The sequence below is a fragment of the Miniopterus natalensis genome, chromosome 21, assembly GCF_054644295.1.
Source record: "Miniopterus natalensis isolate mMinNat1 chromosome 21, mMinNat1.hap1, whole genome shotgun sequence".
In the NCBI taxonomy this organism is placed as follows: domain Eukaryota; kingdom Metazoa; phylum Chordata; class Mammalia; order Chiroptera; family Miniopteridae; genus Miniopterus; species Miniopterus natalensis.
In genome coordinates this window covers 15,914,515-15,942,195 of record NC_142101.1, presented here as the reverse complement: position 1 = coordinate 15,942,195, position 27,681 = coordinate 15,914,515, and the positions used below count along the sequence as shown (strand labels likewise).

General features: G+C 48.1%; 1 protein-coding gene across 1 annotated transcript in view; it reads right to left on the bottom strand.

Annotated features, from left to right (window-relative positions):
* The window catches only part of ESRRG (estrogen related receptor gamma), a 362,114-nt gene extending 352,399 nt beyond the window's left edge, over positions 1-9,715 (bottom strand). The window contains exon 1 of the mRNA XM_016221218.2: positions 9,560-9,715. The gene's annotated coding sequence lies outside the window, so the exon portion shown is untranslated. The remainder of the gene's footprint in view (positions 1-9,559) is intronic.
* Between the last annotated feature and the right edge of the window lie 17,966 nt (positions 9,716-27,681).

The window sequence follows — 27,681 nt, the reverse complement described above, 5'->3', positions numbered from 1 at the left end:
GGGCATTTAGAAAAAGAAAGCCAGCCCGGCCAGCGTGGTTCAGCGGTTGAGCGTCGACCTAGGATCCGGGCGATCGGGGTTCGATTTCCGGTCAGGGCACATGCCCGGGTTGCGGGCTACGCAGCCGATCAATGACTCTCTCATCATTGATGTTTCTCTCTCTCTCTCTCCCTCTCCTTTCCTCTCTCTGAAATCAATAAAGATATATTAAAATAAAATAAAATAAAATAAAATAAAATAAAATAAAAAAAAAGAAAGCTGTCTTCTTTCCAAACATACCGTCTCCACTCTGTTCCTCACACCTGCGGCCAGGAGCCCCCCTTACTCATATGGACACAAGGACTGAAGCGTCCGGGTTCTGAAGGTCACGCTCACGGGGCCTCCTCTATGCAGGTGCTTTGAGGACTAACTTAGTAAATGGACAGACACTCTGGCTGGTGCACAGCGAGCTCTCTATGGATATTGATATTGTTGGGATGCCGACTGTTGTAAGCAGCTCAGTTAGTCACAACACCTGTTTGCATCCCGAATATTTTTTTACAGCGAACATGGGACGTGTTCGTATTTTTCATCTTTATTCTGCGTCCCATTGGGAAAACGCTAACCATGAAATCAGCCCATTTAGAAACGTCTGAAAATACCGAAGCCACCTCCTTTGTCCCTTCCTTACCTTGTAAACGCTGGAAGAGTGTGGAGCGAGCCTTCCCGACCTCAGCGCTGCTGACGTTTGGGTTGGACAATTCTCTGTTGCATGGGGGCTGCCCTAGGAGGCCTAGGATGTTTAGCAGCGTCCTGGTCTCTACTTACTAGACGCCAGGAGCACCCTCTCCCCAGCTATGATAATGAAACATGTCTTCGAACTTTGCCAAATGTCCCTTGGGGGTCACACTGGCTCTCAGCTGAGAGCCACTAATCTGGAGTCCACTTGAAACAGGCCAGTCAGCCACAGGCGCGGTTCCCTAAAACACCCCCCAACGTAAGGCGGTGGGCTCCCGCCCGATTGCACTCACGCCACAAACGGCATGTTGCTGGCGCTGAAGTGAGACCCAAAGCCTTGGGGGGTGGGCCAGTGAGGTGCTTGGTACTAACAAGGTACAGAGAACCCCCTAGTCCAAACTTCCTCCCCTATGCAAACTCCACATTTAATTTTCTGCAAGATTACCCACAATAATTACCAAGTTCCTACAGCACAGCCCTAAAAGCTTGGCACCATGAGCTCCATGCGAATTGATCTTCTATCTCTTACTTTCACTGTGGACTGTGTCCGCGTGACGTGGCAAATGCACGCAGGCAGTGTCTCCCTCTGATTTTTAGGACTATCAAAGTGAAGCTCTACTCAAATTAAATTGATGATGAGGTAATCCAAGGGAGGGAAACACAGAGCGAGGCTCTCGCGTACCAACAGCACCGAGGCGGACCGCGTTGATTTCGAGCGTGTGTCAGGACTCACAGCTGAACGTCCTAAACATAACGTTGAAACAGCAGGGGGCAGCTGCGACTGGTCCGTGATGGTCTGAAGGCCAAAGGCTGACATCTGTATGGCACCTTTTTGCACGTGCTAAAGCTCACCTACTGCGCTTGGGAAGCATCGCCAATAGTCTGAACGGGCTTCCTCCTGGAACGACGGTCACCTCGACGATTTCAGGGCCATTACCAAATACATACTTTCTCTATCACCGAACTAGAACAGTGGCCTTCAACCTTTTTCCCCCCATGGCGCACATGAACTATTTACTAAAATTCGGCGGCACACCAAAAAAATGCTGTTTCTGCAGATCTGACCAAAAAAAAAAAAAAAATAGGTATAATTTTGATTCATTGACACAGGACGGCGATTGTTGCGTTGGCGGTTGTCGTGTTTTTTTTCAACAATCTAAGGTAAAAAGAGGTCAGTGGCCTTGACTAAACAGTCAGGTGCTGCATGTTTTAAAAATTCTTGCAGCTCACCGGTGGAAAATCGCCGTCTTAGACTTAAGCCAAGCCCATAAATTCGCCGTACAGCACGGAGCTGCGCTTGGGTATTAGTAACCCAGGGCTCATGGGAGAGAGCACACACACTCACGTCACCTTCTAATATCCACATGGCTCACGAGGCTTCCTTTCAAAGGGAGGAAAAGACGCCGTATTTGAACCAAGCATCGGGCCTGCGCGGTTTCACGCTGCGGGGACACGCACCGCTTCGGTGAAGGAACGCTGCGCTGTCTGCCCACGTAGGGATCTCATTTAGTCGTCCTTCCGCTTTTTCTTAAAGATTTTTAACTGATTTTTTATTTTTTTTTAAGAGAGAGAGGAAGGGAGAGGGAGACAGAAGGAGAGAAACAGCGATGTGAGAGCGAAACAACCGTCGGCTGCCTCCCGCACGCCCCCGACTGGGGATCAAGTCTGCAAGCCGGGCCTGGGTCCTGACCGGGAATCGAACCTGCAACCTTTCGGTGCCAGGGCCAACGCCCAGCCACACCGGCCAGGGCATGTCCCTTCACGTCTAAGACAATAGCACTGACAGAGATGACATGGTAAAGTGGGGGGACTGCAGATAAACACGGGAACTCGGCTTCCATGGACAAGGCCATTCCCCTTGCTTAGAGCCGCCTCAGCGCCACCTTCTAAGGAGCAGAGATTTGACTCCTGCACCTCTGCCTGAACTCAGACAGAGGGGAAAGCCTGAAGACTGGGGGGGGGGGGGGGGGGGGGGGCGGCGTTTCCCCTCTCCCTGCCTTTTCTCCATCATTTTTTCAGACAAATACAAATTCAGAATTTTCGCACCATCTTGTAATCATAGCGACCACACCCAGCACAAAAAAAACACCGACATTAACTTATTTCTTCTAACATTTCTTCCCCTTCCTAACTTTCTTTACACTCAGCCTCTAGTCCTACCCTGCGCCAACCCCCTTCCAAGACTGGCGTCTCTAAGAGGCAGAATCAATCCGGACCGAGATGTCCCAAAACCTAATTTCTAGTCTTCTGCTCTCTTTTGAATAGTCTGTGTTACTGTGAAGAAGCCACTTAATCTTGCTGAGTTAACTCAGCTGTAAAACCAAGATGATAATTTGTGACTCCATAAAATTTCACTACACAAATATCATGCGTTATTAGAAGATATACTTAAATGCAGAGAAACCGCGGAAGGGGGTCATTCTCGCATGTTATTTCAGCGGACGCGATCAGACAATTATTCATCACAACAAGCACAGTTATTCTCAGGCAGCTTTTTTTCAAAAGCCGGTCATATGTACGGTTCCATCCCTTTCCCCCCGTTTCAATCCCTCCTCTCCACCTACTTCATCTAAGCACGGAAAGGTGCTAACTGGGCAGCTACCATGTATTTTATTTTCCCCAAGAAGGATCTTGGGGCCTTTGCCTGGTGGCCTAACTTCAGGGCTTCTGCTTGAACTGATTTTAGAAGGTGTTCTGACCTTGGCATTAACCTTGAAAATGAAAGGATTTCCCATCTCCCTCTGTCCACTCTGCCTGGGACTGCATCTTACTTCTCACACAACAGTTTGGTCCCTCCTCTCTTCCCGCTCCCCTGAACTTACCCAAACCCACATCCTCAAAGCAAACAGGAGGGCGGGAAGCACCTCCAGGAGGGGAACTCCATCTGCTGTACAGACAGAGTGCCAGTCGGACACGCCGGGGGGCAGCAGGCAAACGTCTGGGGCAGACCCACAGCATCTGGTGGGCCCCAGGGAGCTCAAGCACAGGGGCACAGGATTCTCTCCAGGGCCCAGCCCGGATTCCTGGGGAAACTAGAATGTCATACACCTTAGTCCCTGCATCATTCCTTACATCCCAGATGCCGGTACTGCAGGCCTGAAGGAGAGTGCAGGGCCTGCGTGAGAGGATCACCCTCTAGTGCGTTTCCATTTCCCAGAAAGGCTCCCATTGTATACACAGGTGTGACTGTCCTCCATCCGGGTGTCCCCAAGTTCTTAGACATTGATGGCGTGATAACCACACCAATTAGAAGGTGTCCTCACATTACAGAGAAGCATCTTTCTCCGGAGGGTCAAAGACCAGAGGATGACTCTCGTGTCTACTGTAAGTTGCTATGATCACAGGGAAATAAATCTGTGCATAACTCAGTGTCTTTATCTGCAAAATTAGAAAGAAAACGACTTATTTTAGCCCAAGATTTTTATTTATTTTTTTGGAAAATCAATCCAAGGAGAAGTGAAAACTACTTTATGTAAAAAGCATTAAATATTAACCACCTATAGTCTCCTACATATAGATTTCATCTAACTTACGCCCAGAGTTGCAAAAGCTCAACAGGACTTTCAAAAATCTCCAGTGTTAACACGTGAAAAAGTGGAAATATGGTTCTAACTTCATCTGTCCCCATGCCGGGCGGCGCACCTGCCCTCTGCCCTCTCCCTTAGTCTATGTCTTTGTTTGTCTTCACTCCAAAAAACGCTGTTTCTCCAAAGAGGGCACACAGGTGGCCAGTAGACATACGAAAAGATGATCGACCTCACTAATCATCAGGGAAACGCAAATCAAAACCGCAAAGTGACATCACCTGGCACCTGTCAGAGTGGCCGCCACCCACAAATCCACAAACAACAAGTGCCGGCGAGGGTGTGGAGCAAGGGAGCCCCCGGGCACCGCTGGCGGGAACGTGAGCTGGGGCAGGCACCGTGGAAAGCAGCACGGAGGTGCCTACAACGATTGAAAAATAAAGCAGCCACGTGACCCAGCCATTCTGCTTCTTGGTATTTATCTCAAGACAACAAGAACACTAATTCAAAAAAGACATATGCACCCCTATGTTCATTACGCTATTACTTGCAATAGGCAAGATATGGAATCAACCTAAGTGTCCATAGATAAATAGATAGATAGATAAGAAATAAAACATATACAATGTAATATTACTTAGATAAATAAAGAAGAAATAAAACATATATACAATGTAATGTTACTAAGACAGATGAAGAAAACATATATACAATGTAATATTACTAAGATAGACGAAGAAAACATATACAATGTAATATTACTAAGATGAAGAAGAAATAGAACATGTATACAATGTAATATTACTAAGATAGATGAAGAAAACATATATATAATGTAATATTACTAAGATAGAGGAAGAAGAAATAGAACGTATATACAATGTAATATTACTAAGCCATAAAAAAGAAAAAGGTGTAATCTTACCATTTGCAACAACACGGATGGACCTGCAGGGTATGATGCTAAGTGAAATAAGTCAGACAGAGAAACACAAGTGTTGTGTGATTTCACTTATATGTGGAATTTAAGAAAAACAAAGCCAGAGAGTAAGCAAAACAAAACAGAAGACGACCCACAGAGAGAGAACAAGCTGATGGAGGGCTGCCAAAGGGGAGGGGAGTAAGAGCATGGGGAAAATCTTCTAACTACAGAGAATAACAGATACCTGTTGTCATGCCCATGTTTTCCATTCTAATCACAGGCTTTTCTCTCTGCCCTTGGAAGGCGAGAGGAACCCGCGCATCAGTGTGCTCCCCACCGGCTGGACCACCGGTCGAGGACGGTTTAGAAGATTGGCTGGAAGTGTGAGAAAGTCATCCCCCAGCAGCTGTCCCCGCCTGAGCGGTCCCGTGGATAAACAAGGGTCCCTCTCCAGAGATATCTGCTGGCACCTCCTACTCATTCCTTTCTGGAAAAGAATACTCCTGCCCTCTTGAAGAATGCACTGCCTTCCACACGCCGCTGCCAAAAACCCAACTGTAGGCCAAGACCCATCCGACTGAACCCCTCCACGGCTTTGATTCAGTCCTTACGGGGGTCAGCTGCTGGGAGGCCACGGAGAAGCCGTCCATCCCAGGGCGCAGGGGGCTGGGGTGTCAGCTCTCGCTCGCTGCGGGGCATCTCCGGGGACCATGCCCCGTCCCCCGACAGCAGCAGAAAGGACGGGGCCTTGCGGCTCCTCCGAAGGTGTCCCTTTCCAAAACCAGGGCAACATAAAAAGACCATCCGGTCTCAGGTCCCTCTCTCTCTGAACTTTTCTGGCTCACAAAATAAAAGGAGACACTATGTAGCGGAGCGGGTGTATGAGAGCCAAAGGATGCAGAGACAGAAAAGGGGGGGACGACGGGCGGAGGGAGGGACCGAAGAGGACAGGGAAGGGGAGAGAGGCAGGACGGTCAGAGGACGCCCCGCGCGTGTGCAGACGATCCTCTGCAGCCGCCTCGTGGCAGCCTGTGGCCTCCATGCCACCCGCCGACTGGTTATTACCGCTCTCGGGTGTGCACGCACTCATCTTCGAGAACAACTGGCCACCACTATTTTTAAGCTTTTAGGACGGGTGCGATTATGAATTTCTGATGCCTTCCACGTGTCCCATCTGCTCTGCACTCGGGCAATCCAGTCACAGATAAAAAGTGCACATCACCTCAATACCCTAGTACCACAGATCCTAAACACAAAACTAACAAACCGAAGTCATCGGTTCCCCTAAATAGCTTTGTGTTGCAAAAAATGATAATAATTTCCATGAAAATAAAAACGTCCAGTAGTAAGATATCAATTTGGCTTTCGGTAAATGTCATAAAGCACTGCAGTATGCTACAAAGCGAATCGCCGTCTCCCAGTGGTGACGCGTTCCCGCAGTGCACGGTTGTCCCTAGCACAGGACCAAGCTATGACGTGAACGGAGTCTCTCTTGGACCCAACACTTAGGGCAGGACTCCACCTCACTATATGTTTCCTCGGTCAAAACCAGCGACAGTTTATTAAGCACCTGCAATATGCCAGATGTACTGGGGAATACTATCTATGCATTAATTTCCTCATGTAAGCCTTTCACCTGCCCACGGGGGTGCTCTGCTCTCCTCAATCTACAGAGGAGGGCCTGGGACCTACCTCAGAGAGGTGACGTCACGAAGCAAGTGAGGGCCGGAGCAGAGACTCCGTTCCACCCAGGTCTGGCTCCAAAGACTGTCCTCCTAGCCCCGCTGAGGCTGATACTTGATTCCTGTCTCTTGGATTTGGAGAACCCAGGCCAGGGGAAGTAAAAATAATGTCTTTTACTATCATTTACCCAAACCCTCACTTGAGCTTTGTATCCCCACGTCAGCGTCGAATTACCTCTCCTCCCCTCCCCCAGCGTGAATTATGAGTTTATTTTTTTTGTTTGTTTTTAAGGCAAAGTTCGTATCAGAGTAGCAAACACACCACGAGACCCTAGCTAACCGTGACACCGTGACGAGTTCTCCAGTCTAAGTAACACAGCCGGGCTCGCCAACATCTTAAAAAGCTTAAGTTAAAAAAAAAAAAAAAAAAAAAAAAGAGGCTTACGCATGAGGACTTTGTTAACACTTGCAGGTCTAAAGAAAGAGTTTGCTAGATACAAGCCTTACGTATAGATTAGGGGTGCTCTTACACCTTCCTGAGCCTCTCCCTTATAACCCTCACGCTTTATTGAATTTATCATAGTGGAGGTACTGACAGAAAAATATAAACACCTGAGCTTCTGTTATGCAGTATGATATCTACAAATGCACAACTATGCATCTATTGAGAAATATCCAAATGTCAGAAAGGAGGCGAAATATAAATGCATCGTTCCCTCCTGCTCCAGGATGACACAATTATTTCATGTCCTGGGAGGGGGGGGCATGGCTCAAGACGCCCGTTCAGGTCCGGTTCACCTTGAGACACAAGGCAGTCAGACGCAGGCCTCGCTCCTGGTGCCCGTGGCTGTCTGAGACGGCGACTCCGAGCCCCTTCATTCCTGTACCGACGAGGTCCACCCTCCAAGTCTGGCTTCCCAGTGCCCCGTTTCCCCAGTTGGACAACCAGAGTTTCCCTCTTCATTTCCTTTGACTAAACACAGCTGGCGTCAGGACACCCAACAAACCACCGGGTGAGCACTCAACAGAGGTACAACTTGTTCAGATCTCTCGGTTAAAGGCGAATTTAAGAACATAATCGTGCGGAGCCTGCGGAAGTCAGAGGGCCGGGGGGGGGGGGCCGGGGATCTATCTGCATGGGCTCATTACCATATTGCAGAGAAGTTGCTTGGAAAGCAAATAACAGTTTTCAGAAAGAAAGACCGGGATTCGAGACTCCGGAGATTCCGGAAGGGAGAGAAAAGACAGTTGTATCCTGTAAAAGCCAAGGGACAAAATGACCTGTCCCTCTCACTTCAAAGCTAGGGGGCCGCTCGCCCACCAGGAGCATGACCTTCCAGGAAGGAAGCCCTGGGATCCCCACATTCCCGTTTAGTTTCTAGAATAAAGCTACTTACTGTGAAAATCCACAAGTCCCCACAGTCTGCCCGGAATCACACTGCCCAGCCTTCTCCATGGGAGCAGAGAGTGGGGACGGCCAAGTCTGTGGACACAGCGACTTGGGTTGACTGGAGACAGGTATGTGTTTGGGGGGGGGGGAAGCGCAGCTAGAAAAGCAAGACTTTCCCTTTAAAACTGAACAGAAGCCGATAGCACATCACATGACCTTTTACCGTAATTTCTATTAAAATCATTTCATGTCTGGTTGCCTCTGCTCGCCTGGCTCATTTGTATTGTTTACAACAAGTCGCTGCACTGGCGGTTGGTGGTGGCTGGATCCATGGTTACCCGCTTTCACATTCACTAGTTAAATGGAATGCAGCTCCGCTCCGGGTTTCAGGGAGCAAGCTCTTAGGAAACCACAACCCGGCTATCAATCAGGCCAATCGGAGAGAAATTAATCTCACACACGCAAGTATCGGTGCGTATTAAAAATTGATAGGCAGGGGGCCCGGACTTCTCTGGGTTGGAGTTACAAAAGTGGATGAGCTGAGGCTGGACTTGGAGCCTCGGGATATTCAGTCCGTGGTCTATGTCTGACAGCCATTCGCGCTGTGCATCTGAAAGGGCTTCCGAGGGTGATGCGACCACCCTTGAAAACACCCCCCCCACACACACACACACCACAATTTTGTGAGCACTTATTGCCCCGGAGTGTCCTGAGGATGGAAAGAGTGCCTACACACAGGTTTAACCAGACTGCAATCCCAGCAAGTAACTTAAGGACATTCACGCAAGACAGTAAAACACCCAAGCAGAGAGCACGGGGTAGGTAGGGATCAATTAAGACAGAAATCTCCGTGGAGCTGAATTTCCTCCATATGAGTAAATTAAAACTGCAAACTAATATGTTTGACTCAGAGCAGCCACGGTACAAATTCATTCTCCTGCCCATGCATGTATGTGGTTAATTCTTTACAAACAGAGCGAACTTGTTTCTCGAGATGGACATGACCCACAATTATCATCCCTAATAAACAAGTAGGAGTTTTACAGCTTAACGCCCACCCTAATCGCCCCCCAAATCACTGGATGGAAATGCCAAGTGAGAGCAGCAAATAGTTAAAGCGAACATACTCCAACCCCATCTACTGCAAAGTCACTGTATCAGAAGCTACAGCTGATTTGTCTCCTCAGAACGAATTGAAAATGAATGTAACCTAACGTCGTCGGAAAAAAAAACACACACACCCCTCCTGCCCCGCTAATCGGATACCGTATAAAGGTTGATTGCAGCTCAGCCCAGCACTGTCGCCTGAATCGTACATACTCACGCGTTCTGGGTTCTTCCAAGAGTTTGGTGCAGTTTCAAGGACAAATGTCTTAAGGGAGCCTCTCCACCGTGCAGCAAGGAGCCTAGCTCGGATCTGATGACAGGGGCATGGTGCTCGATCTGACAGCCGCGGAGGGAACTTCCTGCGTGCAGAGGAGGTCCTGGAGAGTCTCGGGGTTAAAGAGGCTGCTGGAAATGTGCTGGCTGGTCTGTTCCCGGGTTGTGTATACACAGGAGCAGCTGATCCGGGTTTGCAGCCCTGCAGAAAGGAACCTTCACTGAAAACCAATGGCATCACATTTCAGCGGGGCCGGTGCCAAGTGCTGGAGAGCAGAGCAACCTTTGACAACTCCACACAATCTGCCCGCCCGGGCCGACCTGACCACCGGTCAGCGGGGCGGGGGGAGAGCGCGGCCCCCACCAGGCTGCACCTCCAGCGTGTTAGCGGGCTCCCTGGGAGACCAAACGCAGCTACCCACCGGCCTCTGACGACGCTGTACTTATTCCCTGGACTTATATATATATATATTTTTTTATTAATCTTTACTCGAGGATATTTTTTCCACTGATTTCCAGAGAGAGTGGAAGGGTGGGGGAGAGAGGGAGGGAGAAAGAGAGAGAGAGAGAAACATTGATGTGAGAGAGACACGTCAACTGGGTGCCTCCCAACTGGGGCCAGGGATCGAGCCTGCAACCCAGGTACATGTCCTTGAACGGAAACCAAACCCGCGACCCTTTAGTCCCCAGGTCGACGTTCTAACCACCGAGCCACGCAGGCCAGGGCCGGACTTATCTTAAATATACTCTCTGTCTCTGCCATCCTGACCTCCCACAGGCTATATTTTCACAGGATTTAAGAGCTGAGTCCCAATTTCTAACATGTATTTCCTTCTGTTTCTTACATAAACCCTCAAGTCCACAGTGCATTACTAATCCTGCACTGTCCCTCTGACGTCCCTCACAAATGAGTTGGGGGGGAAATAACTTAGGGTTGGGGAGTGTGGTACCCAGTTCTGTATGCTGCTTCCAAATTTAGAGGCTGGGGTTTTAACAGGACCGTTTGGTTGGGGGTCATTTCTTACTGTTCATGATGAACTTCACCCCAGTAGAACCTGGTAGGATCGCGACGCTCTGGGGACATTCGGAGCAGGGATGCAACACAGACCATTCACTGGGTGGGGGAATCACCCTCTCTACCCCCCTTATGACTGAGAGGGGAAGTTAAGAGAGGGTAAGAGGCACAGGGGTGGGGGCTGCCGGTTGCTGTAACAAATCTGGCCCAGGCCCCTGCTTGGCCACGTCACTATCTGTGTTCCTCCCTGACCTTCCTCTCCCTTCCGTCCCAATGACAAGTCCAGGTTATGGTATATTATACGGTATTTTCTCACTATTGCGCATTTTACTTCAAAGGGCAGAAATCAGAACTGACAGTTTAACAAAAGGCCACGTTCGGCGGGTCAGGCATCCCGGGGCCATGGCTCCCACTCCTCCGGCTGGGGACTCATCCCGGGGAGGCCCTGGCTCTCACGTGGACCTGACTATTGTTCGGAAGTAATCATAATCCTCGGACATCGGAGGGTCCACGGAGCGTGATGAAAAGCCTGGGCTCCGGTGCCAGGTAGGCTTGGCTTCCTATCCTGGCCCTCCCGCCGTCTACCTGCCTGAAGTTGGGAGTTGCTCCCTAAGCTGCTGTTTTCTCATCTATGACACAGAGACAATACAGCGACCGCGCGAGATTACTGTGAATGTTTAAGGAGCCGCATACGTCAGGGGATGGCCACAGTGCCTGGCATCCGTGCGTTTACAAACATTTACTGAGCCTCCTCTTGGAATCGGGCACAGTGCCAGACATGGGGGGGCAAAGTCATCTGAGACTGGCCCCTGCTCTCGAGCGCACTGCCACGTGTCGGTCCTTCCTTTTTGCCTCCTAGAACTCATGTAGTCTCCATCATAAAGCACGAAAACCTTTCGAATACTTTGTCTCCTCTCATTCAAATACTTAACACATGGCCAATCTTAGAGAGACTCCAAGCCGATTCTTGGATCTGCCATTTGAAGATATATTGCCTGTACACATAGCCCAAATGTCTCAAATAACTGTTGACCTACTGCTTCATTTTATGCTTTGCAACGTAGTCCATTTCTGATGGGAGAATTGGCTAGATATTTATCAGTGAATCATACATAAAAACAACAAAATATATTCTTGAAAGAGATCTGTATAGAATCTAGAACTTGGAGTTTGACTCATGTATTACATTAATGAGTTCTGTTATATCCTGGAAATCTTTTTTTAAATGGAATTTATATCATTAATTATAAGGATTTACTGCCAAATGATGATTCCTCCAGCCTTAACGAAAATCCAGGAAATTAAGATTAATGTCAATGCCAAGGCAGGAGCGCTAGTGACAGGCGACGTTTGAGACAAAGAAAAGTATTATTCAGTGTTTTTGTTTTCAGTCGTTCGTTTGTTTATTTAGACAAGCCTTGGCCATCTGTAGAGGAAACTAAGCATGCTCCTCACAGATTGGCAACAGATAGGTTAGAATTATCAAGCTTGCCACACTTAAGTGCCCAGCTGCATACTATTTCCTGCTTCCTCCCTGACCAAAGTAACGTGTAAAGTATCGACCACGGTTCTTGGGCCACAGGGGACAGGAGACGTGCCCATCAAAGACCACTCTGGAGGGAAGCAGATCAGCCTAAGACCTGGTCAGGCCTGGTCAGCACGGAGAGCTGGTCGACCCAATGATGTTTCCTCGCCGCCTTAAACTACAGGGGTGGGCAAAAGTAGGTTTATAGTTGTTTGCATGGGGGGGGGGCGGGGAAACACATGATACAATTAATTAATAAGTACTAATGCAAGAATAAACTATGTCATTTCACAGTGACAAACCTACTTTTGCCCCACCCCTATAAATACAGTTTTCAAGCACTTTTATACCCACGGGTCTCGCTCAACTCCCACAACTATCCTGGAAGCAGATGCTTCTATTATTTATATTTTTACAGATAAGCCCAATTCAGAGAATTTAATAATTTTACAGATTCACCCCGGGCAATCAGGGGCCCCAGCACAAATTTCAAAATGGATGCTCTACCTTCAATCCCAAAGCTTTTTCCACGTAACATACGTGGCACGTGCATACATTCAATTTTCTCATCTGAGAAAGATCAGTTAAATGCAGACCAGGCCGTCGTACACGCACACGCACACACGTGCCTCCACCTTCTACCTTCACCCATCTCTTCTGCTCTCGCATCCTGGACCATTACTTCAGAGAATAAATTTTCCTCTCCGCTCTCCCTCACTCCCCCGCCTCTCGATGCATTTGGGTGTCAGGAAACAAATCTCATCTTAGGAGGAGTGCTCATGTTACATTATTCCCAGCGAGGGGAAAAGCCATATGCTTTGCAACCAGCCTCGAAAAATCCTGGAAGTTTCTTAAAATCCCTCTCAGAGACGCTGCAATAGTTCTCACCCATCTTCTGAACTTCCAGTTAATTACATGCACGTTCTCTTAAACATCAAACCCTCCCGTGTCTGCGTAAGTGACAAACTGACACTCAGTTCTATGGCCTTTTTGTCATGTTTGTCACTTGTATCATAACAGAACTGTTTTTTCACATTTGCCTCACCACCGATATGCAGTATTCCACCCAAATAAATAACGTAGGTGTGTATGGCCTAATCGAGCAATCAGCATTTAAGATCGCCTTCTGAGGGGAAAAAGTATGTTTTAAATATCTAATAATGGATCTGCACGTGAAAAATTTTAATGCAAACTTGAAATTTCATAAAGCTTTCATTTCCAGCCACTAAACCTGAGCTCAATTACTACTCCACATACTAATGTTTCTGGCCATGGCATAAGGCCATACTTCAGTCAATAATATGTTTACAGAATAGAAATAAACAGGAATATAACTCATTGGTTCATTCATTATGAATCAATTATTTAATTCAGGGGCGAAGGAAGTTGGAGACCATCAAGGCAGACCCCTCCCTTTTAGAAATGAGGAGACCAAGCTTCGCTGCTCAGACAGTAACGAGATCAGACTATCAGCTCCGCTTCGGACCATTCTGACTTGTCCTTAGCCGAAGATCGATGCTCAGCGGTATATGCATTAGCTAAAAAGAGCAGATTTCTAACTCTGAAGGTGATGGATCTAAAGGATCATCAGGTATTATGCCCCATTTCTGCAACCTTTGGAAATAAATGTTCATACTAAATAGAGAATGAATTTCTGATAACTGAATTAAACGGTTCCTCTAAATAGCCAACTTTGGATTTCTTTCCACACATAATAACTTGGAAAAATATATAGCCTGTGTTTACTGTGGCACTATAGCCACAGTCTCTAAGAAGAGCTATAACTCGCTAACAATTTTCCTGATTTATGTTTGAAAACATACAGGGCATGAAATGATTTCTGCAACCTTACATTTTCCTCAAGAGCACTGGTAGGCAGGAGATATATTCCAAAAGTCATGTTGGATTGCTTGTTACAGCTCCTTTTATTAATAGAAATGTGTGATAGGCAATTATACATGATCCACACACAGAAAAAAATATCATTGGATGATGCCCCATTAAAAGAAGTAACAATATCAAAGAAAGGAAAGGAAAGAGGAAGAGAGGAAGGAAACTCTAATAAAAGAATCTCTTTTCATAAGATGCTTACAATGTAAAAATGGATTGCCTTCTTGAGTAAGAATGTGCAATAAAGATTCTTCTAAAGAACAGTTTATGGGTAATGTATGGTTATAAACTGTAACACACTCTACAAATGTTATTCTTGCTCTTCGTATGTAACATATGTGGAAATTTGCTTCACAAATCTATCATTGTGCTAATAAAAATAGGTATTCGTGAATATAAATTATATTGGTCATAAAATTAGCCTTATTAACCTAATATATCTTAGAGTAAGATCGGATTTAAATGGGCCACCGTGATAACACAGATATCTGGAAACTGTTTATCCTACCGCGCAAGTATCTTTCAGAGCAGGAATACAAAAGTTTCGCCCTGTTTCATGCAAAGTTAACCCCCTGAAATTGAATCTTCAAGACAGTAAACAGTACCATGTCAGATGCGCATATTTGCCAAGTTAAAAAAAAAAAAATTCTTTTGTAAAGGGAAGTAAAATAAGCACATTCATTAATTAGTATCCGGTATAGAGTCCTATCCAGGTTAATTTACTTTAGCAGCTGTACCACCTGAAACAGCCATAAATGTTCATAAGTAAATAAAATATTGTTGAATCTCCTGTGTCTTGCATTTTATCACAGGGATTCCAAATGCATTCGACCCTCTTTCACGGTAACTATGGTCACTCCCTTGTTTAAACAAACAAAGCATCCTTCATAATAGCAACATAAACAGAGGCCTGATTTAAAACTACCAATGATTCTTCACAACCTCGGGAATTACCGAGCACAATGACAGCAACACACCACTAACTATCTGTACACAGTGTGCACGTCGGGGTGGCGGGGTGGGAGGTGGGATTCGCACCCAAGGCAACGGAGCAGGTAAGCTAAGAGGGTGCCGGCCTTTCCCAGCTGGAAATCATCAGCATTGAGTACATTCATGGGATCTGATCTCCAAGAAAAAGAAAAGACTGCCCCACAGGTTCTGGCTGTCCCTTGCGGCCGGCCACCACCATTGATGACAAAACCAAGCGCTGTTTCTACATTAGGTTCTAAACAATCAAAAGGACGTGATTGCAGAGAAAGACCCCTCTACTCTCCTACAGTGTCCCAGCCCTGCCCGCTGGCATGAGAAGGTGAGGAGCTCTTGGGTTTTCTGCATAATTCCCTGCTCTGATTCCTACTACTGCACAGCAGTGCTAACCTAACAACTACACACGCGGCTGAACTAGTCCAGAGCTTTATAAAACTAATAGCAAAGTGACAAGAGAACAGGTCTTTGTGTGCACAAGACGCCCGAGTACCTTATTTTGACTTTATAAAGACATGGTGAATGAATTTTTTTTTTAAATCACAATATTGGGAAACGTGGTCCATCATGACTTCACAATGACAGATTCTAATGTGCGTGGAGAAATTTTCAGTGGGTTTTCTCCTAGCAGTGGTTCAATGGAAAGATTCACCGACGGCTCCCTGGAGAAAACAGGAGCTCTGCATTTAAATGGAGATACAGTATTTTGAAACGCACAGTCCCTAAAGGGCAGACACTGGCAAGGTTTCCTAGCAAGAGTAACTCAGACTGTGTCAGGCACTTTGGATGCTGAAGTCATCCCCATTTCCCAGGGTCGGTCTGTTTCCATCGCATCGGTTTCCCTTGTGCATCTTGCTCATTCTTTGCAAGAGTTGCGGGCGAGAAGTTAGAGTTCAACCTGGCTCCGTTGCAAAGTCCCCACACTAACAACGAGCAATTGCGACCACAGGTATTTCTGACGTGTACAGAAGACGACACAGAAGGTAGGCTGGCCAGAAACGCTAAATAATTGAAGAGTATAAATGACTTACTAGAGTAGTAAGCCGAGTTTACGTTGCAGCCCGTTGAAAGCCATAAAAATCCTGTGTAAAAACTTTATCTTGTGGTTGGCCATGACATTGCCTATCTATTATTCAAAAGTATCTCGCCAGTGTTTTTCTTCATTAATGTGGCTTTTCCTGCTTCCCTCTAGATCTCTCTCTTCCCGCAGTTTTCCAACAATGTCGAGACAAGTACAGAATTCCTATGTTCTACCATGAATACCCCTCACGAAGATAATGACATCTTCCATGGCTAATGGAAACCAGTCGCGTAGGTCAATCTGGAAGGCAAACTTGAACTTGCTCAGCTAGAACGTGTTTGCTTTCAATGCAGCCAAACACGCAAGACTTAAAATAAAATTAAATAAATAAAAAATAAAATAAAACAGGACTAACTCTACTAGTATTGATGCATCTGTAAACAAATGGGGGAGCTCGTAAATAACCCCCTTTCCTGTGACACACTAACCCGGGGGTTTGCCTAGATCTGAAAAGCCACAAGGTCTGGCCTGAGTGTTCACCTAAGGTGCACAGCACATCGGCAAAGAAGAAAAAAAGAGACACCGAGGGATCAATGTCAAACATCAGCCCATTACCTCTGTCAGGCTCTTGCTAAAATTCTAGCTGCTACTGAAACGTCCCTGGAAACAAGAGTCATGCATAGCACACAAACATACGTTTGAAAGACCACCTAGGCCAGCTTCATGACATACGAGATTCTTTACCTATTTGAAGGAAAAGAGGCCCTACTATCACAGAGACTTCGCCTCCACCTAGGTCTCAACGTCCGTCCCTCCTTTCTATCCGATGCCCCTCAGCTCAGCTTTGAGAGCCGGGGAACTATTCAAATTTCCCTCCCTTTCCCACAATGGCAGGAGTGTTTCTCAGGTTGGCTAAGTCATGTTGATAACATCAGATCTGCTGGACAGGAGGGAAAAAAAATAAAAATCCTGACACCACTTCCAACCCTGTGGCTCGCCTCCCCTCTTGCCTGCTGCTTCGGAACTTGGGCGTCTTCCAAACACACTCCCCCGTTTGGTCTCTGGGCAGCATGGGAAACAAAGGAGAATCTCTCTTCAAAACTGGACCAAGTCTTCAGCTGCTCCCAGCACTTCACAACCCCCGCAGGGCTCTTGATCTCAACTTAAGAGTGTTAAGCAGGAGTGTTTTGAAAGGAGTAGGAGGTCATATGTGGCCCTGACTGCTTCTCTTAACTCACATGCTGAGAATGCCTCTCTCTTTTTTTTTTTTTTTTCCTGAGATAGAGAGAGAAGGTGCTATTTTCAGCATCGCCCTCTGGTTTATGATAGCAACATCATTTGCTTTCTGTGTGAGTCTGTGTCTCGCCGTTCGGCCGCTGGATCTGGTAGTACAACACAAACACAGCAAGCGTGTTTCCCGACCTTAAGCAGACCCATGTGGCAACTCGCAACATAACCCAGGCAGGCACAATAAACAAACACACACGGAACCATTCCCGGGCACCGAGGCACCCGGGGCTTTCTCCAGGCCCTTCTGGACTCTTAAGGTTCTGAAAGGGGGCCGGGGATGAAGTCACCAAAAGGTCATGGAAAGCAAGGGGACAGAAGAGGAGGAAAGCTTTGCCCTCTGTGTCTTTCTCTAAGAATCTTCCATCACCAAACATAGGGGGGGGAGACGGGAAAGGGGGGGCCTCTATCCTGCAGATGTTTCTAAGCGACTTGCCGGGTAGCAGTGGGTATATGTGGTTTGAAATACTTCCAACGGTGGTCCTGTGACCTCCCTGCAACTTCAGAGTCTCCCTGGGGAAGGGGAAGGGGAAGGGGAAGGGGAAGGGGAAGGGGAAGGGGAAAGGGAAGGGGAAGGAGAAGGCGAAGGGGTTGGGGAGATGGGGGAAACAAGGCGGAGAGGCCAGGAGGGAGACACCTAGGACGCCAGCAGCAGCAACCACGAGATTTTCCAGCCCCTGACAAGCAGCCCTCAACTCCAGCGGCCACCCTCTCCCCACGACCCCTTCCCACAGAGACCAGAGGGCTCCCTCCCTGCCCCCCTGGGACCCAACTCTGCGCGCACTCTGGCCACTTAACCGAGCCCTGAAGTCTCTATCCAGGAGGGGGGGTAGGAATGGGAGAGGTGTTTAAAGAACAAATCCCCTTGCCATGAGGATTTCTCTGTGTCTCCAGCACACACTCCGCAGGCAGGCCGGCAGCTTTGCAGTCGCGCTCCAGGCACGTCTCCAAGAGGCCGGGCAGCACTTAGGACCGACCGGTGGGATGGAGGGAGGGGCTGGTTCGCTTTTATTTTTATTTTTCCAAGACACTCTAACACAAGTAGGGAGGGGGGTGGCCATAGAGACTGCAACCAGGGCTCCCAAATGGAGAACGACCCCCCCCCAGCCCCCCCGCCCCCCCTCCAGGCCAACGTCTGTCTCCAGATGTTGCTGAACCCAAGGATCCGGATGGTTACCTTGGCAGGGTCAGAGAGAACTGCGGCAGGGCGCGCGGGGAGCCGTCGGGTGGGGTGAAGGGGGCGGGTGGGTTTAAAGGCGCCAAGCCCCGCCGGTGTCCCCGGCTGGGAAAGTCTACGGAGCCCCCCCTCCCGCCTCCCGTGCGGGAACCTCGCGCGCGCACTCACACTCACACTCGCACACGCACACGCACACGCACACACGCGCCTCCCCTCCCTGGGCGGGCCAGGGGGTGCGGGCCGGCCCGCCGCGGGCAAGGGCACAGCCGCCGTGCGCCCCCCACACGCGCGAGCGCGCGCGCGCAAGGCGCAGGCCTGGCCCCCGGGGTCCGCGTCCCGCGCGCCGGTCACTCACCGAGCGGGGCTGCAGGGCGGAGGGCGCCGCCACCCCGCGCCCGGCGCCTCCCCGCGCCCCGGGACCGGGACGTCCTGCTGCCCGTCCGCCGGCCCGGGGATAACTTGGCCGGAGAAGCGCCGGGGGCCCGCCTCTCCCAGGGTGGGTACGTGGTATGTGCACGTTTCTGTTTTCATGCGTTTCTCTCTCTCTTTTTTTTTTTTAAATAATAATAATAATAAATATCGATTTTTTTTCTTTCTATGGCCAAAACAGAAAACCTGGGGCATCACCGCGTTGGCATAACTGGCGCCCCTGGGGCGTGGGTCCGCGCGGGAGGCTTTGGTGCCCCTTTAAATCCCGCTGCTCCCGCAGCCGCCGCCGCAGCCCCGGGGAAGCGAGCACGCGTTCGTCTTTTGTCTTTCACTTTACCTTCAGGGTGACATTCAGGGCTCCCTTTGGACCGTCGCCGGTCCCCGCCTGGGCAAAACAACATGGAAAAGCCGGGCGGGGGGAGGGGCGGGACGCGGCGCAGGCAGCGGCCGGCGCGCGGGGGCTTCCATCCCGCCCGCCCTCCGGCCGGCTCCCGGGCACCCCGGGCCCGCCCGACCCTCCCCGCGCCGGCCTCCCCGCTACCCACCGGGCCCGGGCGGAGAAGCGGCACCAGGACGGCCGGGCGCGTCCACGCGGGGCCAGACACTCATGTTCGCGGCGGCCACTTGCTGACTTGCATCTCTCGGTTGCCTTCCCAGGGTGTAGGCCTCTCGCCACTGGAGCTATTTTTGTCTCCCAGAGCTGTTCTTGAAAGCCTTTTTTAAAATGGGGAGGGGGCAGGGGAGGCAAAGAGAGACAGAGAGGGAGGGAGACAGAGAGAGAGGGAGAGAGAGGGAGGGAGGGAGGGAAAGCAGAAGCCCGAGCCCCTAGATGAGGGGCTGCACAGACGCATCAGGAAATTGGGGGGACTCCTGGCACCTGGCCCATCAGGGGAGTTTGAAAGGACAGACAGGATAACAGGTTTTTAATTGAATTCTTCTGCAACAGCCGGAAAAGTTGCCTGTGTGTGTGTTTTGTTTTCATTTTTAAATACAAAGATATTCGTGTTGGCTCATCACGGTATCTGTCATTCTTGCAGTTTATGTTCTCTAGCATCAGTGGGGAAGGTGTCGGGTATAGCCCTTGATATTTACTTCTGCCGACGTGAGAATGTGTTGCAGGTGGTGCGATGACGGGACGGGTAGAGCAGAAACCAGGTCCTTTTTCATAACACGGAGTCTGTGTTATCCGTACGTTGGTCGTTTGGTGCGTTGTCTGCGGCGTTTACTGGTGGGGTGCGTGTGAATCGCCATGTGGACAGTATGGGAAAAATAAATATCCGGCGTCAGGTTTGGCGAATATCTCGGCCTGCTTTGTCACTCATTCCTCATCTGGGATAGCAGGATGGGCTTAGGGACCCCCGCCCCCCCTCCTCGGAACATACACACACGTCCCTTGTTGACCTTGGTCACCATCACGCATTGGGGTAAAGTCACTGTGCCTACTGACTCCAAATTCCTGAAAGATGACCGTAAAAGCCGAGGTTGCAAAAAAAAAAAAAAAAAAGGCAAGGGGGAAGTGTCAAATCTGAAAAGCAAAGCCTTTCAAACTCATCCAAGATCAACTACTGCTGCCAGAGGTTTAAAAATAGTTTACCTATTTCAGAGGTTGGCTAAGTTTAATGAAAGTAGCAAGGAGCTTGTTAGATCTCCTTCCCTTTGGAGTCACAGACCAAGGATCCCTAGAAAATTCCGTAGGGAAGACATTGTCCAGTTATGCAAAGGCCAGGCCCTAAGAATCCGAGAAGAGCTTCCCTAATGTAAACCTAAGAGGGTCTCGGAACTGTTGACTAGTAGATTCCGAAACTTGAATGGTGCCACCTCACCCTCAACAGCTGGACGCACCTCCCCGGCCCTGCTCACCAGTCCCCTTGGCATGCCGGCGGAGAACTGGTGCATTCCGGCCAGTGCTTGGAGGTTATCGGTGTCATGGACAATCTACACAAGGCAAGGCCTTTTCGGAACCGGAGGAGGCATCCTCTCTCCACATTACCGGTAGCTTCTCAGGAACTACCCAAGAGGGGCTTGTTAATATTCAACCTACCAACCTGCTTCTCCAGCTTTTTCACTTATTAACCTCAGAATTGGACCCTTGAAGACCCACTGCAAAGACAAAGGACCATAAACATTTGACTCACTTTAATCCCTTGAAAACCAATTTTTTAAAATTTATTATTTTTTTTTTCAGACAAATGCCTTCCATGCTGTTTGTCACCCACCCACCGGCCGGTGGTTTCCTTCCCCCGGGTCTGAGATGTTTGAGCAACCAGCAAAGGGGACAGGCGGAGTACCCAAGTTCCCCCGGAGGTTTGAAGAGATCCTTCTAAGCCCAGATTCTCCAAATCCAATTCTGCCTAAGAACAGCTGTGTTATTTATTCAAGTTCAGGCTCCCCAGACGACTTTCAAGTCTTTATTTTTCTGGCTTCACCCTAAATATGACAGTTAATATTGTTGTAGCGTGTTTGTGTCAACTCCCCAACCAATTCCAAAGGGCAAGGAAATGCTTACTAAGGTTGATGGGACACTCAAGGCACTGCTCTAACCTCTCCTCATGCTTCAGAACTCGTAAATCTAAATCCTCTGGACAACCACAGGGGAGAGGGATTACTGTTGTTCCCATTTTACCCCAGGGAATGGAGGTCCAGAGACGTCAAGTAATTTGCCCAAAGTTGCACAGCTGGGATTCCAAGTCAAATGCCTTGAGCCCTCACTGTCAAGCTCTCTGCCAGCCTCCCTCCCTCCCTCCCTCCCTGTTCACCTTTCTTTCCAATGACTGGCCTCTTGCATGTATGGTTCATGTGGCTGGTCACCCGCGGCGCATCTTCTACCCAGTGTCAGCTCCCACCCCAGTGTCATTGCCCAAGCTCTCAACACCCTGGTCTGCCTCTTTGCTATTCAAATTCTATACCTTGGCCAAGGCCAAGTTCCAATTCGACTTTGCCCACAAAGCCATTATTTACTATTCTTGGGTGTATTGATCATTCTGTAGCTTTGTTCCTCAATGTCCACGTCTACCTATGACATCACTGTCCCTTCACTGCTTGTGGGACTTATTTATTTTTTTGTCTCCTCTTTATCTCTCCATTCCTTTCCGACGGGATCATGCCTTTTTCCCCGACTCTTCCAGTATGCCCAACATCGTGCCAAGGACAACATTGGCTCTCGTTAAACAGCTTCTGATGCACTAATTGACAAAAAAAAAACCTGCCCTTTGGAGAGCTCGGGTGCCAGTTTTCTATTTGACAGAAATTGAAAGTTTTATGTAGCACAGCTTTATCCTTTTAACAGGAGAAATTGCAAGCTTATTTAATCCATATTTCGGACAGACCCTAGAAAACAATCAAGTAAGATCAAAGGGGAAATCGTTTAATTGGAGAAGCATGTTTTGATAAGATAGAATTTAATGAGAGTGTGTGGGGGCAGGAAAGGTGGACATATATATAATTGTAGTGTTTGGAAAGCAATTGTAAACTTGCTCATTCTAATTACTTTTTCCCCCTGGTATTTTATTTTATTATTTTTTAATTTTACTTTTTTATCTTTATTGTTGAAAGTATTACAGGTGTCCCATTTTTCCCCCCAATTGACCCCCTCCACCTCGCTCCCACCCCCTCCCCAGGCCTTCATCTGGTTATTGACTGTGTCCATGGGTTATGCATATATGCATATAACTTCTTTAGTTAATCTCTTCCCACCCTCCACCCTCCTTCCCACTTTCCTCTGAAATATGATCGTCTGTTACATGCGTCAATATCTCTGGATCTATTTAGTTCGTCAGATTCTTTTGTTCATTAGCTTCTTCCTAAAGAAGACCCTTCAGCGTTTCCTGTAGTGCTGGTCTGGTGGTGATGGACTCCTTTAGCTTTTCCTTGTCTGAGAAGCTCTTTATCTGACCTTCAGTTCTAAATGATAGCTTTGCTGGGTAGAGTCATCTTGGTTGTAGTTCCATGTTTTTCATCACTTTGACTATTTCTTGCCACTCCCTTCTGGCCTGCAAGGTTTCTGTTGAGAAATCAGCTGGATCCTCCCTTGTAGGTAACTAACTGATTGTCTCTTGCTGCTTTTAAGATCATCTCTTTGTCTTTAACCTTTGGAATTTTAATGATGATGTGTCTTGCTGTGGGCGTCTTTGGGTTCCTCTTGTTTGGGACCCTCTGTGCTTCCTGGACTTGTAAGTCTATCTCTTTCCCCAGGTAGGGGAAGTTTTCTGTCATTATTTTTTCAAATAGGTCTTCAATTTCTTGCTTGAAAGACCTTCAAATAGGTCTTTCCTCTCCTTCTGGCACCCCAATAATACAAATGTTGGGCCTCTTGAAGTTGTCCCAGAGGCTCCTTATACTATCTTCGTATTTCTGGATTCTTTTTTCTTTTTGCTCTTCTGGTTGGGTGTTTTTGTTTCCTCATGTTCCAAATTGCTGATTTCATTCTCAGCGTCCTCTACTCTACTGTTGATTCCCTGTAAGTTATTCTTCATTTCAGTTCGTGTAGTCTTCATTTCAAATTGGTATTTTATTATGTCATCGATTTTCTCAGTTATTTTCATAAAACTCTTACTCGTATGGTTGAGCATCCTTATAAACAAATTTCTGAACTCTCTATCTGTTAGCTTGCTTGGATCTATTTCATTTAGTTCCTCTTCTAGAGATTTCTTCTGTTCTTTCCTTTGTGACATGTTTCTTTGCCTCCGCATTTTGGCTGCTTCCAGGTGTTTGTTTCTATGTATTAGGTAGAGCCGCTGTGTCTCCTGGAATTTGTAGAGTGGCTTTGTGCAGTAGGTGTCCTGTAGGGCCCAGGGGCTCAGCCTCCCCAGTCACCTGAGCTGGGCCTTCCAGGTGCTCCCCTGTGTGGGCTGTGTGCACTGTCCTGTTGTAGCTGAGCCTTGGTTGCTGTTGGCATCCCTGGGAGGAACTGACCCCCAGGCCAATAGGCTGTGAGGACCAGCTGCAGCTACAGCCAGAGAGCTGCTGTGCTGGAGACACCCCTATGGAGCAGGATTTACTTCAGTGGAGCTTTGGTGTTCACCAAGTGCGCCCCTTGAGTGTCACTCGTGGCTGTGGTAGGGTTGTAATCCTGCGTGGTCGAGTCTGACCACCAGGTGCACTGTCTCTGGGGCCTCCCTGGAGGTGCAAAGTCAGCCTCTGTCAGAGCCTTGTCCAGGGCCACCCAGCATGACCTACACAGCAAACCGTAGTTGGCTGCTACTTGTGCTGGGCTTGGAGGTGCCCAGGAGAGGCCCAGCTATGAGCCAATGCAGGCTGCCACTAGTGCCAGGCCTGGCGCCACTTATCAAGCCGTATGGGGCCCGCTGCTGCTTGTTTGAGAGATTTTAGGAAAGTCCTAAGCATGAGGCTCGAGAGGCCACTTGCACAGAAAAGCCACTGGAAATGGCCCGGATGAGCTGCAGGTGGGGAGGGGCGGGGCCTCCGGGAATCACCAGGGCAGGTGAAAAGTGTAAGCCAGGTTGATGTGCGGGGAGGGCTCGCCAAAGGAGCAAGGCCTCGGCCAGCGCTTCTGCCTGGGAGGAAGCTGCCCCTCCAGCTCTCGCCCCGATTTCAGACAGGTTGGTTCCTCCCCAAATATCCCAGGTTCCTTTCAGGCTGCTGCCCAGTGCTGAGGGTCAGAGGGGGGCGTCTGAGTGAGTCCGTGCGTGGGCCCTTTAAGAGGAGCTGCTGGGGCTCCAGCAGCTTCTGGGACCCTCAGGGACAGTCCCCGCTGGTTCTCACAGCCCGAAGTTGTGAGGACATCTCTTCCCGGCCCTGGAGCCCTGGGCTGGGGGCCTGCTGTGGGGCTGGGACCCCTCACTCCTCTGGGAAACCTCCGCCGCTGAGATTCCCTCCTGGGTTTAAACTGCACCAAGTGTGGGCCTGCGGCCCAGTCTCTGCGATTCAGCCCTGATCCGCCCACGTCTGCACCCCTCCTACCGGTCTCGGTGCTCCTTCAGTTCCCTGGTTGTGGGGCTTCTGTTCAGCCAGATTTCAGGAGGTTCTGAGTGATGATGGTTCTGTATTTTCGTTGTAATTTTGATGTGGTTGCAGGAGGCGGCGGGTGCAGCTGTTACCTAAGCCACCAGCTTATTTCCTCTCCCACTCATTATAATTTTTTTAGCTGTTATGAGCCATTCCCTGCTATATTTTGAATTTCCTGAGTATCAATAAGTTAGTTTTTCTGCTTAAAAAGGTAAGAAAATAGGTCAGGAGACCTGTGATCTTATCCTGAGTTTGTTACTGATCAGTTGCGCATGTCCTATGACATATTATTTCATCATTCTGAGCTTCAGTTTCCTTCTTGCACAAGGGGGATAGTTAACCAATTTCCAAGTTTCCTCTAGCTAAGCTTCTACAAGTCTGAAACAGGATTTTTTTTTTTTTTTTTTTTTGAGAATACAAATAAATATGCTGGGGAGCTCAGGGAAAGTTAACAAAGATCATATTTCTCATTCCTAGCATAGCTCAGAAAAAAAAAATCTATATACAAAAATGTTTCCAAATTTACCTTTGACAAGATGGCCCCACTTATTTGAGATAAAATGATTAATAACCGATTGCGCCAGTAGCCCACCTTATTATCAACCCAGTGTTATTAGTCAGCATTCATGCTTGCCTAGAACTTTCTTTCTAGAACAGATTGCTATAGAGACTTCATTTCATATGAACGGAGCCAACCATTTTTGCCCGAATGCATTGGGCTCAGGCGGAGCTTGAATTAAATCACGCAGTTAGTTGCAGAGCACAGATCTACCCGGGGACTGGAATCAGAACGGGACCTCTTACACACCTCCTGATGGAGCTCATTTGAGCAAGCCTCCCTCTGTCTTCTTTTCCCCGCTTGTGTTTACGCATCCACTGCTTATAACTAACTCGGCGGCCTTCCCACCAGGCCTTTGCAGGATCAATGAAACAGCCTGAGTGAGGGTGATCTACCAGTATGACAAAGTGTGCCTAGGGCAGATGGGCCTCTTCTTCACGAGAGTTGCGTTTCTAAAGGACGTTAAAGTCAGGAGAGCACATGGACACACGAGTCCAGGCCCCGGGCTGGGAATCTAAGCTGACTCCTGCTGCATCCTGCTGGGTGTTTCCCTTCACAGAGTCCTGTAGGTAACTAAGGGCGGAATCAGGAGGGCCGTGCAGATCCGTCACCCTGTCCCAGTCCAGACGCAAAAGACGCCGTACGAACCGTGGGAAAGTATTACAGTTCATCCACTCAGCTAGGATCAAGTTCATTGGAGCATTTATTTAAAATAGAAATTTACACTATGCCTCCGGCATGAAAGAATAAAGACAGTCTCATACAAGGCAGTCGAGATTTCGTGATGGCTCTAGGGACCCGTGGGTGAATTAAAGTGCCTTGAAGTTATAGGCAAAGTGTGTGTGCACGCGTGTGTGTGCGCGCTTGTGTACATGGGCATTGTTCTCAAGAGAAGACCCATAACTTGCATCACATTCTCAGGAAAATTCGTGACCCCCAAAGGTCAAGAACCAATGATATAAGAATAGTTTACTTCTAATCTGAACTGAAGAGACTAACACAGTCATTTAAGCCAAATGCCATGCTGACTACAACTTAGAGAGTGTAACCTAAACACCAATATTCAGAATGATGGCCTTGAGACAAAATAAGAGCTTCAATCACCAAAAAATATATATCTCCAAGGTATTTTACTTAACTGACATGAGAAAATGTACTGGCCTTTCAGAAAGAGTTGAATATTGAATTAAGAAGAGGTTTCTGGTTTTTCTGAGAAAGGTGGATTCACGTGGGGGAAAAAACTCCTTATTTGTGGGGCGGCGTGCAATGAAGATCCACGGCAGCTGTCAGGACGCAGCAAATGAAGGCAGTAGGCAGAACCGTGGCAGTGAGGTGGGGAGGAAGATTGGAGGAATGTCTGGCAGGGAACTAGAATCGACAGACTTTCGTGTCTGTCTTGGGCAGCCGAGTTAATGACAGGACGTTCCAGAGGTCCAAATAAAGGCTATGCTAAGAAAATCATGAGTTTGGTGTGGGGCCCATTAGGCTTCAAGGCCTGTGGAACAGCCAGATTCAACCTGCCTTAGAAAGATTTTGAAGAGATCTGTGGCTGGAGACATTTCCTTGTGAATCTTTAGTGAACTGGCAGTGGCTTAAGCAATAATAAAGATGGGGGGAAATTATGAATGCAAATGATTTAGGAGCACCTGAAATAAGATTGCATTTATTTGAATAAAATCTAATTTGCAAAATATGGAATTATATAACACCCAAGGCAAAGCAGTGTGGGTGATTTTAAATATTTATAGATACTGGTATTTGTGCCATAAATTTCTGAACAGAACTATATATCTCAGATTTTATTTTACACCTGGGGTTTTCTGGGGTTCTCTCATCTCAAGCCTTTCTTCTCTTTCTTATTTTAAATTTTATTTTTCAATTACAGTTCACATTCAATATTATTTTGTGTTAGTTTCTAGACATCAAGGCTCTATTTTCCATGTGCCTGGGTTCAGAAGAGAGAAAGAGTTCTCCTTGGCATCCAGGTTCAACTGGAAAAAATAATCGAGATGTCACCTGATGCCACACGTTAAGGACTATGTTCTCAGCTACGTGGCTCTGCCAGTTGCTGAACCAGCAGGGGAAAGTCGGTGTCATGGAAAGAACATTAAACTTGGAATCAGGACACTTGGGTGTGAGTCTAATTTCTGCCTATTCCTGTTTTTGCGACCTTGGGCAAATCATTCAACTTCTTACCACCTGCAGTTTCCCTTTA